General features: G+C 36.3%; 1 protein-coding gene across 2 annotated transcripts in view; it reads right to left on the bottom strand.

Moving 5' to 3' along the window:
- Nucleotides 1–539, bottom strand: part of LOC140756751 (uncharacterized) — a 47,814-nt gene extending 47,275 nt beyond the window's left edge. For both annotated transcript variants that reach the window (XM_073092296.1, XM_073092298.1), the window contains exon 1: nucleotides 377–539. The gene's annotated coding sequence lies outside the window, so the exon portion shown is untranslated. The remainder of the gene's footprint in view (nucleotides 1–376) is intronic.
- Nucleotides 540–13,603: the final 13,064 nt, after the last annotated feature.

The following is a 13,603-nucleotide window of genomic DNA, read 5'->3' as shown; positions in this document are numbered from 1 at the left end:
ATAATTTATCTGTTTATGAAATACACATTAGTCTTTATAAATAGCTTCACAATTTAAAAAAAAATATTAGTCATTTTTTAAAATTTGAAAACACATTTTTTTCTAAACTTTTCCTTAAAAAGCTTCAGATTTATTTCAATTATTTCACAAGAACCCTACATTCTTCATTTTAGCAAAACTTCTTTTCGAATTACGTATTTTAAAATGTCGCGTAATTTTTTCACGGACTGAGGGTCAAAAGACTTGAAAAGCAAACTGGCGCGCCTGGCGGAGCCTACTCGATTATAATAAACAAGTGTACACAAGCACTTAAAAACACGACCCGTCGACGGTACCAAACGATAATTTGCATTGTAATCTAATCGGAATAACTTACCCAATCGTGGATGATTTTTGCGCTATCAGCCTGTGCCTTATTTATAACAAAAAAGTCCAATTTCGCACACCGGAGCTTCCTGTACTCCCAGTCTCTCACAAAACACGGTAACTTGGTTATAATTGAGCACAGATACAGTTTTCTAAACACTAAAAATGTTCTAAGGCACTACTGTAGGGTTTAAAAATAACGTTCGGTCGCGTTGGATGTGTACCGCATCTTCGCGGACGACAACCTCGCACGGCGAGATGTCGTCTCCTTGTGATTGTGATGAGAGTACGCACTGTCGCTCTGCTCTCGGGGGAGCAGAAGATGGCCTCCGATTGGTCGAGAACGCGGCCGGGGAGAAGGAGAGAGCGCATCTCGGACGGTGAGCGAGTGAGCGAGACGGATAGCATCGATCGTTTCGTCGCCCTGCTACAGATTGTCCGTCGGGCGAGTTCAGGTGGATCATTGTTGAGAGCGAAATGATATTATGGAGATGCCTGCCCGAGTGGTTCCGTCTTTATCGACGTTATTTAGCGAGTGTTATCAATGAGATTATTAAAACAATATGGCGTCAGCATTTGTGGCAAAAATATATTCCGATCACTTATCGGAGATTAAAAATTGATTTATGTCAATAAAAATATCCGAAATAATGTTAGATTAGGTCATGTTCTAGCTAATTAATATAATTAATTAGAACGATCTCGAAAAATATGATTCGTTACCATTTTGGTTTTATACAAGTAAGTTAAATTTGAGTTTACATACATCGATAGATAGATAATCAATCAGTCATTAGGTCATTATCCTTGCCTAATTAGAAAGAATGGTAAAAAAATTTGATTATACACCTTTAGCCGGTTTTCACATAGTCATTTGTATGGCCTGAATCAGATAAATTGGAAAGGTGGAAGTTAAAATTTTTGTCGAATGTTAATATTTTGTGAATATCAAGATTTAGGATTAATTTATTGAATGTTTATCTCCTGTATTGAAAATCGAAGATATTATATATGATAGGTACCTAGCATAATATGATAGGTAGGATAGATACCTAATCTGTACCAATAAATATGTACCTAACATTAAAACACGCGGGTTTACCCAAGTTTTTGCTCGAGTTAAATGCCTAAACTTGTTCAATGCCTACAAATATATCCTATACCTTCCCAATTACTTCAATTTAATGTAAATGAACAAAAAACAAGATTATATCGATGCTTCGCTCTTAAAACTTATCACTTGCTTATCGTTATCAATTACTTTGTGAGTTATCATTTATTTGTAATTCTAATATGCATTATTATCTATTCTAGGTATGCCTGAAGCGATAAAATCATCTTTTATTATTACAGTACAGTTATTAATAAAGATTTTTCTTGCTAGCCGACTGCGGAGGGTAATGTTTTCCGAGCGTGCGTATCTTTGTATGTACCTATGTGTCATTCTTTGGCACGCCCTGCAGCCTCAATGGCTTTCTGGGTTTTAACATATGAGGTGTCGTTGGATTCGTCTGAATTGTGGGAATGACATAGGATACTTGACATATTTTTTTCAGCCGTTTTAAGCCGCTTGTTGTTGTTTAGGTATATAATAATGACTTATACTTAATCTTTCTTAAGATAATTCATACCAAAGCATCAATTATTTGTCTATCACAATACAAACTTAATGAAGTTAGCAAACAAGTTATCACTTGTCCTAAATATAATATTTATTCATCTTCTACGATAGCATGTCAATTCTCTTAATTTTGTAATGACATAAATCAATTAATGAGTACCTAATACACAACCGCAAATGCGTAGACAATTATGTTCATTGCCATTATTTTCATTGATATAAAACAAAATATCCCGTAATATTTATTGAAAAGTACTTAATATTTGTAGGTATCCACATATAGCTTCAATTTAATCTTATTTGTTAATCAAAAACGCTTGAAATGTAGTATAAAAATAAAACTATTTTACAACTTTTATTATTCCCCAAAATACAGTTCAAACGTTAACATTCGTTCTTTTTCTTTTTTTATGCTAACTCATAAAACGTACCAGCCAGTTGATTATATAAGTGAGAACTTATTATTTTTTACCTATTATTATTACTTATTACATTTAAAGTGTCGTCGTCAAGCCAATACTGTTTCACTGCTGGGCACGGGTCTATACGTCATAGAACGAGAGGGGGACATAGTGCGACAGCCAACCAAGGCTTCAAACACCCTCTACTTTATATTATTTTAACTCTCTGGTGTATAGCCTTTCTCATGATTCACCGTTATGGTAAGTGATTTAATTATATAAGGTAAGTTGATTAATTTCTAGTTCGCATGTAACTTCGGAGAATCAAAGATGCATGTTTGGGATTCGAATCTCCGATCGCCCGATTGATAGGACGTGTTTCAAACTTTCAACCACTGCTTAACTACAGTAGCTTCCTATAAACAAGTAGAAATTGAATCATGGGCACTGGCCCTTATGTGTAATGTTTTATAAGTATTATCATGATGTAAATTCTAACTTAACCTACCTAATACCTACATTATTTAAACTTTTAAATATACCTACATTCTCTAAATTTTTGAAAAATCCAAATGCTTACGTTCATACCAAACAAATGTTACCTTTCGAGAGGGGCATCTTACTATCGACTTCCAATATCGGTCAAGCGTCTTGAGCAAACAAATCACCCTTACATCTGTCAACACGTGGCCAATTCGGCTCTCCTATCTCAGTTGAACATGTCCCTTTATTGGTGTCTTATCTGAATTTGGTATGTCTTATAAGAATATTTGAAAATCTTGCGAGGGACATAAAACGAAATATATTTTAGACGAACTGTGCAGTACGGTTTCTGTAAATATGTGAAAGAGAAATATTTAAAATGTACCTACGTAAATATAGTGGAGATTTTAAGGGTGTTATTTATTTTGTGCGGAACGCTAATTCTATTTCATAAAGTAAAGTAGTCCAAGCTAGTCCTTGATATATCGTCTTACTGCCATTTCGGGGATTATACAGTACAAACAGACAGATAAACAGACAGACAGACAAAAATTTTAATAATTATTTTATTGCTGTAAGTCTCGTATAATATTTTCATATATAATTAGTAAATAGTATTCACACTTGGTAAGCGCGGTGGACTATGAACTAAACCTCTCACTATGAAAGAAGACCCGTGTCGTGAAGGTGCCTTCTACGATACTATCATACGGAAAATATCTACAAAATAGTTTTATTTTCTTAAAAAACACAATTTTATCTGTTACCATGACATTAATCGATTTGATAACACCTAAAGATAATACCTAGGGATCTTGGAGCAGTCGACGGGACACATAAATAAGATTTTTTATAATCAATTTTTATCTTTTTAAGGTCGATCGGTTTTATCGTATATGTTAGTTATTTAACGTTACTAAAGACTTAATTCTGAGTAAGGCGATTCTAGAAGACATTCGAATCCAATGACGCCTCATATGTTAAAATCCGTCCAGCCGTTTGGAATGGATGGCATGTCAAAGAAAGAAAGAAAATTCCCTCCGCAGTGTGGTAAAATAGGTATGTAGGTACTTTATGCCTACCGTACTCGGGTAAAATACACGTAGTTTAAGCCCCTTAACTTTTCACATGCATATTCACTATATATATTACTAATAACATTATTTCTATAAATGAATTAACTTACCCATTAGTCTACGGTTTATAAATAAATAGTAGGTAAGTGTATATTAATTTAATTATGTCATTTGACAATTAATTGCCAATTTAATTCATAACTTCAAATCAATTAAGGAAAATGACAAAACGCCTTAAATGGTATTAGCTGTGCAGTGGGTATTATCATTGTTTTATTCATTGGGAATGCCTAAATATGTTGAGGTTGGAATAAGGATAGCTTTATCTGGTCAGAAGTCGTACTGACTGGCACCACATCCTTATACTGTGCTGGCACAGGCACAGGTAGGTACTTATGTATTACGTGAAGCCATTTATTTTTGATTCAAAACGGGACTTCGGCTTCTTCATGTCAAATAATAGGACCGATTTATAAAGGAGACTCAATTTTAATCTCATACATTATGACAAGCTGAAGTAGGTATGGATTTCATTTATAAAAATGTAAAAAGTTATGCAACATAAGAGTAAATTTTTTATATTTTTATTACCGATATACTTTTTAAAATATAGCTTTAAGTTTTAATATGGGTATATGGCTTTTAATAAGAATTTTTGCCCTTAAATATCATTTTGTTGTTATTAAATAATCTCGTTAATATTACCATCACCGTTGGGAAAAAAGGGCAGTCTCGTTTTAGAGGACCTATGCACTATGGACAACTGGTAAAACCGCGTAAATGCCCATAACCAGTAACACGCTTCTGCTACAAGCATCGTCACTTAAAGTCATTAACAAAATGCATAATCAATTGGAAGTAAATCTATAAACTACCACTTTCATTGTGAACCATTTGCACAAATTGCGGAAACCGCGCGAAATTCATTCATGAACAGGAGCTGACGTTTACAAACATGGCGTCGGTAACGGAAAAAATAGACAGACGGGATGTTCGCGCGTTAGTTTACAAAATATAGACTAGGGTGGCTGCGGGTAATCTCAAACAATGGATGTTGTCCAAATCGATGTTTTAGACCGATACTAGATTCTACTTTACTATAATAATAATGTTTACTTTCCTTGTGCTATCTGCTTAGTTTATCAGAACATATTTCGTTCATGCCAGTATATTTAATAATGTGACCGTTCATTTCGCGCTATAAAATACTTTTTTTTCAGATGGCCACTTTTTTCGTAGTAAAAAATAGAAAATACCTATACGTATTTAGCAGTGCGGTTAAGTAATAGCAGAAGTAAAGTCTCGCCTGACTATTATCGTGGCGTATAATTGCATGACGTACAGCGTTTTTTCTTAACGAACACAGCGGTAACTGACACTGGCCGGCAGGAATGTCTTCGCTGCATTCGCGAGTAAGAAAAAAGTTAAGATTCAATTTCGCGCCAACGCTTCCGCTATGTTGATCGCGTGATGAAAATGATGTATTGGTCATACGACTTTCTTTCACTTTCGTTTGAGAATAAATCACGCTTTTCTTGTATGATTTCGTACTTCCTTACAGTATCAAATGATTCCTTTAATGTTTTAATGAGTTTAATTCAGAATATCTTATAGACAGGCGGAAAGCAGACAATATGATAGACGGCTTTTTACAAACACTGTTTACGGTCTAAACTCAACTCCCTTGCACAGACTTCCCATACGATATTTTACATACAGTAATTTCATTAAGTCCAGATATTCATAAAAATATCAGGCATAAATAATAGCTATTCCAATCACTAGAAATTCTACAACTATAGTGAAAATTGAAAATAAACCCATATCCCGTAAAGAAAAGTCATTAAATATTTTTTTTATTTAAACCATATTAGGTTAATGTTATTACATTCCTATATAAAAGGCATCGTCTGTATAACGTCATTAGATATTCAACATAAAGAAACGTTAAAATAACGAAAACGTCTCAAAAGTCACCTACACAATCAACCACAACAGGAAGACGTAGCCGTTAACCTCTACGCGATATTTAAATGGATCTTTTAGTCCCCACACATCACAATCGTATTTGGATACGATATTTGTATGTGATATCGTTCTTCTTGCCTGTGTCAATATTGTTAGAGCGGCCGATGACCTCTCAATTGCATCGCACATGATGAGAATAAAGTATCTTTGTATTGTGTCTCTATTTGGATATTAGTGTAGGCATAGTAGGTACTTAGGTATATTAGTAATCATGGCACTGGATTGAATAGTGATGAGCTAGTTAATATTTGGGCGTAGGTTTTTATAATAATTGATTTTACCGACATAAAAATAATAAAAAGCTTTGAGATTTTGATAAGTAGATATTTAAATAACTATAAGTTTAACGACTTTATTTGGTCTATAATAAATATAGATATTAGTAGGTATCTGTTACTAGATAGTAGGTATATATCGAAAATAAAATAGTAATGTAAAAATGTTCCATTTATTAAAATGTCGTATCCTTATAATTCTTACCTAAAAAAACAAAATCATTTACAACGATTTTCGGTAACGTACCCATATTTTTAAATTTCGATTACTTTATTTTTAATTCAGATTCTGCATGTGAGGCCAAGGGAAATGAGATGGAAATCCAACTCAAAAGTATTTTCCTTTGTAACCAATACCACTTGTGCATACATATTAATTATTGTGATATTTTGCAGAGAGCGTGGATTCTTTGTTTTAAAGGCATTCACCCCTGCTCTTATTGTGAATTAAGCGATTGGAATCTACTGCTATATAAACGTTATGAATCTTGGCTGAAAAATAAATAAATGCTGGCCAGAAAATTATTACGCTTCTTGCTTTTTTCTCTTTTTTAGTACGAGAATTCCATTTGATTTGAATTATTTGTATTGAAGATATCGTAGTCTTGGTCATATTGTAAAAATGGCGCGTAAAAACATGTTAAAAAACATCTGTAATGAGTACAATGCACCTACGATTTCTGTTGTATTTGGAACAATTCGACTCCAGGCACCCACGATCTATTTCTGCCTAATTTCTGACAGTATTTATTTATTTAGTTAAGCGTTGCTGTGTTTTAGTTTGAGAAGTATGGTTGTGAAGCATAGACGAAGGGACACTTACAAGGCGTTCGGTATATCGCTCCTATTTATCGGTCATAGGTAGATTTCATTTAGAAGCAGTGATAGCCTAGTGGTTAAGTAACTCGGCCTCTTGATCGAGGGGTCCGAGGTTCAAATCCCAGGCACCTTTGATTTTTCAAAGTTATATGCGTATTAGAAATTAATTATCACTTGTTAAACGGCGAAGGAAAACATCGTGAAGAAACCTGCATACCTGAGAGATTTATAAAAAAAAGTGTACCTCCGTACCATAGATAAGTATAGATATCTCACCGCCTTATAATTGAAGGAAGCCATTAAATGGCTTAAAAGGCTGACAATTCAGTCAGCCATTTAATGGCTGTCATGGTGTAATTTACGCGAAACAATGCCGACATGCGCAGTAAGTGGTGCAAAAACACGAAATCGGAGAAAAAGTGCGGAAAAAAATCATTTCATTATCATTTCAATTGTCAAAACTGGTTACATTTTCTTGTAAGGAGTGACTAATCTTTAGTAACCTATGTACGTTACGCGCGCAAAGTCGCGAGCATAACTAATACTAATTGACCTTAAAAACTTAATTAGTATCTAATTGAAATATCAAACATAAACATAGAAATAGTAAAACAAACGCATCCACCGAGATAATGCTTCGTAAACGTGGTTGTGAAACGTTAAATTTAATTATAATCTTCATGATTGCGAGGCGTGAGCTACCGTATCGCCTAGAACTACATCTCACACAGATATAGAGTAAATGGAAGCGACAACCTGTTATTTGTTAATATGGTGTAGTCCGCGCCAAACAGCTAGTCCGCTCTGAATATAGAAATGAATCGCGTCGCCAAAGAAAACTGTAGATACTAGACAACGCGCCCAAGCACACTTCCGCTGCTCGCTCTTGCCGACGAGTAGGTACATGGCTGCGTTAGAGTGCCCCAGCGTTACGGAGTATATATGACTAAACCTGCGCGCAACAACTTCAGAGTGGACTAGTAGTTTGGCGCGGACTATAACAAAATGGAGGTACGCAAGTAACGCCATCTATGTATACTACTTTCTAGTATGGAATTTATGTTTATGTCAAGTAATAAGCAATTGTATTTCATAGTCCGTGTACTTTATCAGGTTATGGCAGCATACTATATAGTAAAGTAACTTACGGTTAAGTCTTTTACGATATTAACTATTGAGCACGATTTGATATTTCTATTACACGAAGTAGCACGAGAACTTTTACAAGAAGGAAATTCGCTAGAGCGATGGACTATGGCCTTAACCACTCCTATTCTGCAAGGAGAGGTTCCCAGAATTGAAACGGTAATGGGTTAACGATGAAGAATTCTTATATCTCCCTTAGCGCAGCGCTTAACACTGCTGTTATTTGACAGAAATAGGTGTAGCGGTGATGCTTCCAGAGTCCAACCAAAACTCTACCACCGTCAATTACACAGTTTTTTTTATTTTTATAATATAGGAGTAGCAGACGAGCATGCAGTCCACCTGATGGTAAGTGGCTACTGCCGCCTATGACCATCTGTAATCAACCCCAGATAGAGATATTCGTAGCTGAGGTCGGCCACAGATGCGCCGCTACCCCTGAGGACTAAGCTAGAACGCCGCGGAGAAGTCTGTCCCCCTTACCACACCCTTCAAACCGGAACACAGCACCGCCTAACACTGCTGTTATTAGGCAGAAATAGGTGTGGCGGTGGTGCCGGAGTCGAACCACAAAGGAACAACCACAGTATATTAACTGCGATGTCACATCTAGTTCACCTCCATCAATGTATTGCCAGTCCTCCGACCAAGGTCTCGTAGTATTATATCGTAATTTAACTCATCTCAGTACATTTACAAAACTTATTATAATTTTTGAATGTCATGTGGTTGCATTTGACCTCTTTTCGTCCACTATTACCTCACCTGCTCATTAATTTCTCAATTTAAACATTCGGTACTGACGTCTGTTAATTACAATTATTTCTTAATAACGAGATATTTAGTCTAAGTAGACTCGGATGCTAAATGTTACGTTCAAATTAGATGTTTAATTAATCTTCTCTATGTTTCTATCAACAGTGTTGTTTTTTAGATAGGTAAGTAAGTGATATAGGTAAAAATGTCAAAATAGCTCTTAATATACCGGAAATAGTAATTTCTTCTCAATCTACAAGTGAAGATTTTTTCTACAAAAATTAAAGTAATTATAAATACTTCGTTATTCATTAGCCCTAGGATATGATTTTTAAAAAGGTAGTTTTTAATAACATTGATTTAACAAACGAGCATATATCATATTGTATGTGGTAAGTGGTCACCATCAGTAACCAATTCCATATAGTACATGAGTTTCCCTGTTTGGACGTAGAAACCCCTGAAGTCGATGTATTGCCACCCCGAAGACTAAGGTGGTAGTCGCATTAGCCGTCATTCACACCGTGTCATCGGAATGCAGAACTGCTCCACGCTACATATAAGTGTGGCAGTAAAACTTCCCCATATATAACTATTAGCTGACCCGGCAAACTTTGTACCGCCTCAAAATCCATTTATCAAATATATATAATATAAAATATAGCCTATGTTACTCGTGGAAAATGTAGCTTTCGAATGGTGAAAGAATTTTTAAAATCGGTACAATAGTTTTTGAGCCTATTCATCACAATCAAACAAACAAATAAAGTTTTCCTCTTTATAATATTAGTATAGATATATGTATTCCACACAAGGAGATCTTCAAGAAAGGTGCAAAAAGCAGATCTTCTTCAAAGCCGGCGATGCATTGGCGGCTCCGCGGGTTTCTATCAGGTAGCCCGTCTGCCTTATCATTACGTATAAATATAGGTACTCCGTTTGTGTTCCCTCGGAGATCTCGGAGTTCTCTAACATGTGTTGAGAACGGCCACCGGGGGGGTTTAAGTGCGGTAAAAATCCCACATAACCCGGCGTCGCTCCCACGTCGTCGGGTACCTTTTGAAGGATTCCTCCCCGTAAAAAAAAGGTATGCATATAGGTAGGTTTTACAATATGAAAGTAATGGATAAAATAACATTGAGAAAACAATTCGATTTCAACGTGTGTCCATAATTTCTTAATAGCCGGGTGTATGTAAATTTTAATGCAGTGTGTATACTTGTATTTAGCATATTAAAGTAGCTAATTACTTGCGTAATTATATTTATTGGAGCTATTTTTTGCATATATTTAAGCAGGTTGACTCACCTGAAGGTTATGAAGGGAGATACTTATCTGAGACGTTCCTACATAGTCCTCGGGGGTAGGAACGTTTCTGTGGCCACAGGATGAAGTTGACTCCTTTGTGGTTCGACTCTGACAGCACCACCGCCACCCCTTTTTTGTCTGATGATAGCAGTGTTACGTTCTACTGTGTTCTGTACCCTTACCATGAGTTTTCAAAACATCCCACAATTTTACGTTACGTTTATACAATCCATTATTCTATTCCGTTTGCTTAGTAGGCTGAGTAAACGTAACAATAAGTAAGTGCTCAAGTCTTTTTGTCTACCTCACATGTTCGCAAAAAAGAGAGACAAAACATAAAGCGCCATTTTGTCAACTTAACATTTAATGTTACGTTACTGACACTAGTTAGTTACGTTAGTTCTGATACAATCCGCTAGGGGCGCTGATTGGAATTTGTATGGGTAAATACAAATACCAAAACAGTCATATTTGTCAAAACGTAAAAACTCATGGTATGGGTACTGGTCTGAGGGGTGTGGTAAAGGAGAGTTTCAGAGGTGTTCCAACTTCTCAATGATAGTGACGCATCTGTGACATCAAGGATTCTAATCTTATCTGGGGATGATTGCAGATATCCATTGGTAACAGTAGTCATTTATCATCAGGTGCGGATGACTACTTGTATAGAAATATGTTTGGCGGTCTCCAAAAGTGAATGGCAAATGACTCTACCATGAAAAAAATATCGGTATCGTGATTTGATTTGACGATCCTCGTGGAGCAGTCACCATGAGTGTAGAGAATGTTACTTATTTATCTTTTAAACGCTATTATTTTTAGATACATCACTAATTTATTTCCAGCTATCGTCAAGAAACATTATCTTCGTTCATCTAAGCACTTTTCCTTACAAATTTTCCGTTTTAAGAACTGGCCATTATCGTAACAACTGTACAATTATCATTGAAGATTAGATAAACCATAAGTACGTTGATCGAATACTTTATTTAAATTTCAACCTTTCTTATGTAAAATACAGTTTAAAATCATATGGTTATAGGCTATGGTATTACTATGGTGATGTTCAAGGTATAGTATCTAAGTATAGGTAAATCTTCTTTAATATAGAAATTGATACTTTTGTCAACAAATTGGGCTTCCCCCACTGCTCTTTATGGATCTGCCTTTCAGAGGGAGACTGATTAAGGGTTCGTCCACAAAACTGCGATGCGACGTCGCATCGCAAAAATCTGCGAGCTCCCTCGACGCATCGCAAGAACTTGCGAATTGATTCGCATCGCACAGTGGTTGTTGTTGTTGGTCACCCTGAGAGACGCTACGCCGCACGATATCGCATCGCAGCAATTCGCATCGCAATTTTCTGCGTTGCGAATTCGCATCGCGTCGCATCGCAGTTTTGTGTTCGAGCCCTTAAGGCATAGTCCGCGTTGACCAAGTGTGGAATGATAGAGTTCACATACCTTTTAGATTTATTTTTATATAGACTCTCAGGCATGTAGTAGTTTCCTAACAATAACTTTACCGTTAAATTACCAAAGTGACGATTAATACCCAGCGCTATCTGTCGGGTTCAAACGTCGTATAATTAAAGCTGAAACCAACCATTACTTTTCATACACTCAGAAAATTTTATTGAAGTCGGTTGAGTGGTTTCGGACCGTACAAACTCAGCTAATTTCATCACATCCTTAAAATCTAAGGAAAACCTATATAATCTTATTATTAAAGTGTTATATTACTATCGTATTCATTACCTCTTAACTTTCCACAAAACGTATGCTTCCCCTAGACTGAGTTTGGTCACGCGCGTGTCTGAGCGTATTCGTGACCGCAGTTGATGAGTAAGTTCGTCGGAAGACGCTCACTCTCAAATTTTTATCCCTTAGTCACTTACCGCAATCACAGGTCTCCTCTCAGAATGCAAAGGATTAGGACGTAGTCCACCGCTAAGTGCGAATTGGTGGACTTCACGTACCTTTGAAGGTGGTAGAACCCTTTGTGGTTCGACTCCGGCAGTACCACCGCCACACCTATTTCTGCCTAATAACAGCAGTGTTAGGCGCTGCTGTGTTCCGGTTTGAAGGGTGTGGTAAGGGAGACAGACTTTTCCGAGGCGTTCCAGCTTAGTCCTCAGGGGAAGCAGCGCATCTGTGGCCGACCTCAGGTAGGAATATCTAATCCTATCTGGGGTTAATTACAGATGTCCAGCCACTTACCATCAGGTGGACTGTATGTTCGCCTGCTACTCCTATATTATAAAAAGAAAAAAAACTTCGGACCCCTCAAGAGGCCGAGATATCCACTAGTCTATCACGGTCATCATCACTTATCATTTACAAGGCCAGCAAGTTCGAAAGCGGGCGGATATCTGCGCGTACGCATCCTCGCGTCGCATGCGTAATGTCTGTCAAACTTTTCTCCAGAGGAATTTTCGATCACTCATCTTCGGTCGTGACGTCAAACATATTGTTGTGGTTATGATTCATTGATGCACGGATGACTTTCCTTTAATGTGATTCCAATTGTTCTGTTGAACCCGAAATGAGGTTAAAACGCACATATATATCTACGTGCATAATTATAAGCAAATATAATATCTATTAATGTGATTCAGTCATACCTAATCTTTGTTCTTATGTTGAATGTGAGTGTAGCTTGATGTTGAGTAGGTATTTAGTCTCTTGTCTATGGATATTTATCTAAATTAAATCGGTAGAATATACCTATTATAAAATCTTATCTGAAGCATATTCTAATTAAATCTAGAATCGTGCTTTGTATTTTACTTGTATTTGTTGTGCTTGTTACAGTTTTATTTTGGACTACAAGACAAAGAAGTCCTTCTACGTGAGAGCGAAACCACAATAAATCTAGTTCAGTGTCAAAGGCGGCTTCGCAGTTTTTTGGACAAACTATAGCAACATACGCAAAAAAGTCGAAAAGAATAAAAATGGACTGTAAATTTGACAAAATTAAAAACAACTTGGGTAAAAATGAGGCTATAAAATTAAAGGATCGCGGGCCGCATGGAGAGGTTCTAGGAAGGCCCGCGGGCCGCACCGTAGAGTTCCCGGGCTACATACAGTCCGCGGACCGCAGTTTTCCGATCGCTGTTCTAGACCCTATTTTAGTAATAAGTAGGTATTAAAAAAGTTTCTTGATAAAAAAAAAATACACAAATCTATTATTATAGAATCCAGTAGAGTCTTACTGTGGTACGTATTAAAACAGTTTCTGAAGAACAAATCCCACAAATCTAGTATTATAGAGTCCAGTAGAGTCTTACTGTGGTACGTATTAAAACAGTTTCTGAAGAACAAA

The sequence above is a fragment of the Epargyreus clarus genome, unplaced genomic scaffold (genome assembly GCF_041222505.1).
Source record: "Epargyreus clarus isolate Ecla_fem2 unplaced genomic scaffold, WU_Ecla_fem_2.2 ptg000035l, whole genome shotgun sequence".
Taxonomy (NCBI): Eukaryota; Metazoa; Arthropoda; class Insecta; order Lepidoptera; family Hesperiidae; genus Epargyreus; species Epargyreus clarus.
The sequence above is the reverse complement of the archived record's forward strand: the minus strand, read 5'-3'. Positions and strand labels throughout refer to the sequence as shown.